The sequence below is a fragment of the Bos indicus genome, chromosome X, assembly GCF_029378745.1.
Source record: "Bos indicus isolate NIAB-ARS_2022 breed Sahiwal x Tharparkar chromosome X, NIAB-ARS_B.indTharparkar_mat_pri_1.0, whole genome shotgun sequence".
NCBI classification, from domain to species: Eukaryota; Metazoa; Chordata; class Mammalia; order Artiodactyla; family Bovidae; genus Bos; species Bos indicus.
The window spans coordinates 55,811,109-55,816,696 of record NC_091789.1 but is presented as its reverse complement, the minus strand read 5'-3'; positions in this window follow the sequence as shown (position 1 = coordinate 55,816,696).

Genomic DNA, 5,588 nt, shown 5'->3' with positions numbered 1-5,588 from the left:
AAAGGAAAAGATTTAGTGTCAGAGACATCAATATGAACTCCTGTGTGTGTGTGTGTGTGTGCGTGTGTGTGCATAGTTAGTTCTGTCCACTGAGAGGGCCTAGACACAATGCCGCCCCATTAGCAATGAACACACACAGGGCACAGATCTTGGTTTCTAAATACCATTTTCTAATAAAAGGAACCATGACTCCTTAAAGAAATAGTTGATCCTAGGATCAGGGCAGGGGAAGTACAAGATGAACCTGGAATGTCTTGTAGTACTAGAAAGTAAAGAAGTGTTTTGTAAAGAATATGCAAATGTATTTGTTTTCCTTTGCTGTGTAACAAATAACCACAAAAGTAGTGGCTTGAAACAGAAATCCAGGCGGGCTCAACTGGATTCCTTGCTTAAGGTCTCAGAATGCTGAAGTCAGGGTGGCAGTAAGCTTGGACTCCTATCTGAAGGTTCTGAGGAAGAACCTGCTGCTGGACTCATTCAGGTTGTTGGCTGAATTCAATCCATGCAGTTAGAGGACTGTGGTCCCTGTTTCCTTCCTGGCTGTTGACTGAGGGTTGTTTTTGTTTTTTTTTTCCAGCTTCTAGAGACTCCTTATATTTCTTGGCTCTTGGTCACCTCCATTTTACAAACCCAGCAATGACAAATTGAATCAATCTCTTGCTTTGAACGTCCTCGACATCCTCTCCTTTCTTTTCTGCCTTCCTCTTCTGCCACCAGCTAGAGAAGGGTCTATGCTTTAACAACTCATGTGATTTTACTCAGCAGATCAGGATAGTCCAGGATCATCTCCCACTCTTAAAGTCAACTGATTGAGTGTTAAATTATATCTGAAAAAAATCTCCTTACAGCAATACCAAGATTAGTATTTTATTGAAGGACAGGAATCTTGAGGGGAATATCTTTAAAATTCTGCCTAACACATTGGACATGTCAAAGGGACATGAGCCAATACCAAAGAGCTTCTAAAGGACAAAACTGGATCAATTTGAGAAAATCAGATGCTATTTGATTATATCACAAAGAATAAAACATCGAGGTAGCTCAGTGGTAAGGAATCTGACTGCAATGCCGGAGACGTGTATTCAATCCCTGGGTCAGGAAGATTCCCTGGAGAAGGAAATGGCAACTCACTCCATTATTCTTGCTTGGGAAATCCCATGGACAGAGGAGCCTGGCAGGCTACAGTCCATGGGCTCACAAAAGAGCCGGACATGTCTTAGCAACTAAACAACAATAGCAATACTGATATAAGTTAATGATTAAATAAATAAGGTAGGACTTACTTACAGAGTAATTCCAAGTAATAAATGTAGGTGATATGAAGGACATAGAAAATCACCATTAGAACACCAAAGTAGTAATTTGATGCAGGTAAGACCCACTGATGAATGTTAAACCTAATGGGCAAAACTTTAAGGAAAATCAAGATATTTGCATAGCTTCAAAGTATCTCACCTCCAAATTTTAATTAATAATTGTGTTTATTTTTATACTCACAAATTCTTTGGTACTTCTTCCTCCAAGAGGTGAAGCTTAATCCACCTCCCCATTCTATTGACTATGAGCTGGACTAGATGACTGATTTCTAAGAAATAGAGTATGGAAATGGAGAAATAGAAATTTACAGAGGAAAAACTTAGCTAAGGGATCAAAGTAAACACCACCACCAATAAGTCATGTTGATATCATATAATTTATATGAATGATAAAAAGAGCTATCAACGCTGTGGTCTTATTCCCCAAATCTCATAGTAATCCCAGTTATCATGAGAAAACATCAGACAAGTCCAAATTGAAGGCCATCCTACAAAACAGCTGATAAGGACTCTTCAAAAAGTGTTAAGGTTATTAAAAACATAAAATAATAAGGAACTGTCAGAGAATGTAGGAGAATGAGGAGACATGATGACTAAATACAATCAGTATCCTGGATTGAACCTTGGGGAGGAAAAAGGACTTTGGGGAAAACTTGTTAACATTTGTATAATGTGTCTAGCTTAGTTAATAGTACTGAACTAATGTTAATTTCTTAATTTTAATAGGTGACATATGTTAACTTAGGGAAATCTAGATGAAAGGTATACAGGAACGCTCCTTACTACCTTTGCAACTCTTCTGTAGATGTAAAAGTATTCCAAAGTAGAAAGTTAAGAAAGGATTATTAGTTTACTTGGGCTTTCCTTGTAGTTCAGCTGGTAAAGAATCTGCCTACAATGTGGGAAACCTGGGCTCAATCCCTGGGTTGGGAAGATACCCTGGAGAAGGGAAAAGCTACTCACTCCAGTATTCTGGTCTGGAGAATTCCATGGACTGTATACCCCATGGGGTTGCAAAGAGTCGGACATGACTGAGCGACTTTCACTTAATTCTTGTGAGATTTCACAAAGAAAGGAAGACAAAAAACCTTGTAGTCAATTTGCAAAATTTAATCAGCAGTCTCCCCTAAGTTTTTGATTTGCTATATACTACAAATCATACCTCATACCTCGAGGCAGACCTCATTTTATTGTGCTTTGCTTTCTTGTGATTTTTACAAATAGAAAGTTTGTGGCAATCCTGCCTTGAGCAAAATGTCTATTGGTGACATTTTTGAAAGAGCATTTGCTCACTTTGTGTTTCTGTGTTACATCTTGGTAATTTTGCAATATTTCAAATTTTTATTGTTACTATATTTGTTTCAGTGATTCATGATTGATGATCTTTGATGTTTCTATTGTAATTGTTTTGGTACTTTTTATCAATAAGGTATTTTTATATTCAGATATGTATTTTTTAGATATAATGCACACTTCATAGACTGCAGTATAATATAAACATAATATTGTGACTTGCTTTATTGTGATATTCACTTTATTGCTATTCTGGAACTGAACTTGCAATATCTCTGAGGTATGCTTGTAATGCTATTATAAACACTTTTGTACAGGTTTTGCGAACACGTTTTCAATTCTCTTGAGTATATACCTACAAGTGGAATTGCTAGGTCGAATGGTAGCTCTACGTAGAACTTTTAGGAGGACGGTCACAATGCTTTCCACAGCAAGTGCATGATTACACTTTTCCACCGGCAATGTTTGAAGGTTATAGTTCTCCACATCCTTGCCAACACTTGGTACTGCTTTTTTTGTTTAAGGTGTCAGCAGGGCTGCATTCGTTACTGAGACTCCAGAGAAGAATACATTTCTCTGCTTTTTGAGCCCCTCAAGCCTGCCCACATTCCTTGGCTCAGAGCCCCTGTGTTCTATCTTTAAAGCTAACACCACCAAACTGAGTCGTGCTCATGTTACCACTTCTCTGTTTCTACTGTCTGCTTTTTTTTTTTTTTTTTGGATACTAGCCTTGCTAGGGGATGTGAAGTGCTGGAGGGGCACATCCCCAGTGGCTCTGCTCTTCTCTAACCTTTCTGCAGAAATTGGTCCTCCTGACTGATTTACTTCTGGACCAAATTCTGCCATTCGCTTGGAAACATTTGGCCTAATGGCATCCTTTTCGGATCTCTATCAGAAAGGATCTCAATAGGTTATTTCCATGAAGCTATACTTGACAAGTTGTGATGAATGTAGGAAACTTCCAAAAATGAAAATGAGATAGAAGGTATCCTATGTGAAAGACTCAAGAGTTTTCAGCTTCTTTCAGTTTACAGAGACCCCAGGGGCTGGTTTAAGATGTTAGAAATACATCTTATAAGGTGACATTATTTCTTACATGTAAAACTAAAACAAGCTCCTCAAAGTAATAATTCTTAACACTACTTGTGGGTGATGAACAGATGCATTTCTTTTTAAAAAATTGCTTGTTGTGACCCACAAAACTGATTTCAAGAGCTGTAATTTACAGCAATTCCCACTATGAAGAACACTGGATTGAAGGATATTTGAGATTTCTTTCTGCTCTATTCTAAAAATTAACCAGTCTACATTGAAAGACAAAAAAGCAAAACACAGAAAAACAGCCTCGGTCTTGCTGAGTCTGGTCTTCTTGAGCTTGTTGTCAGTTAAAACAGTCAAATATTCTCCCTTTCCAGATGACAAAGTCCTACAGAAAAAGCCCCAAGTCAGACCCCCCCACCAAAATGTACAGCAGAAGGTAACCTTGGTACTTGGCATCTCAACTCCAGTACCCTCATCTGCCATTGTCCCTACCCTTTTTATAATCAGTCTACTTTAAGGTCTTGTACTTTTCTTTTTTAATGCTTTTGCCCCGTGAATTCAGGAAGTATTCATCATGTTATTACACTTACTTTGTTTACACTTAATGTGACATGATACACATATGTGTTCATGAAATATACGTACAGCTTCCTTGGTGGCTCAGTCGGTGAAGAATCTGCCTGCAATGCAGGAGACACAGGAGACACGGGTTTTATCCCTGGGTGGGGAAGATCCCCTGGAGAAGGAAATGGCAACCCACTCCAGTATTCTTGCTTGGACAATTCCATGGACAGAGGAGCCTGGTGAGCTAGAGTCCATGTGGTCGCAGAGTCAGACAGGACTGAGCAACTAACACTTCACTTTCCAACATACACACATACAATAGTGGCCTCTAGTGATATACACTAGAATTACCTGGAAAGCTTACTAAAAACGGGATCATTTGGAGTTCCCACTCTGGTTCTGGGCTTCTCTGGTGGCTCAGCTTGTAAAGAATCTGCCTGCAATGTGGGAGACCTGGGTTCAATCCCTAGTTGGGAAGATCCCCTGGAGGAGGGCATGGCAACCCACTCCAATATTCAGAATCCTCATGGGCAGAGGAGCCTGTCAGGCTGCAGTCCCTAGGGTCGCACAGTCACACGACTGAGAGACTAAGTAGCGCTCTTGTTCTACAGGATAGAAACCAGAGGTCCCACATTCTCAAAGAGCTTCCCCCACTAAGGTATTTTTATGAAGATGGTGGACTCACACTCCTCGAAAACAGTAGGACATGCAAGGAGATCGAACCAGTCAATCCTAAAGAAAATCAACCCTGAATATTCATTGGAAGGACTGGTGCTGAAGCTGAAGCTCCAATACTTTGGCCACTTGATGCAAAGAGCCAACTCATTGGAAAAGACCCTGATGAGAAAGATTGAGGGCAGGAGGAGAAGCGGACAACAAAGAATGAGATAGTTGGATGGCATCACTGACTCAATGGACATGAGTTTGAGCAAACTCAGGGAGATAGTGAAGGACAGGGAAACCTGGCATGCTGCAGTTTATGGGATTGCAAAGAGTTGGACACAACTTAGCGACTAAACAACAACAACAATGCATTCTTAAAGTTCTATCAGATATTGAATTATGAATATGATCCTTCCTGGTTGGTTGAGGACAAAAAATCACCAAAGACAATTGATATTTTGTGTCTAGGGAGCTAGAAGAGGAAAGGTAACATTAACAAAAAATAAAACAAGGTGTGTACCAGGAAGATTGCTTTAAAAACTGCTTTATTAATTTCATATTATGAAAAGAATACTTTTTCTTATAACTGAATGAAATTGCCCTGCTGACAGAAAGTTATACAATGAGACAAAATAGTATTCAGTTAGAAACTGGTAAGTGGAAACACCGAAAGATTTACAGAAAAAGTAACTCACAGAAACTACAAGCATG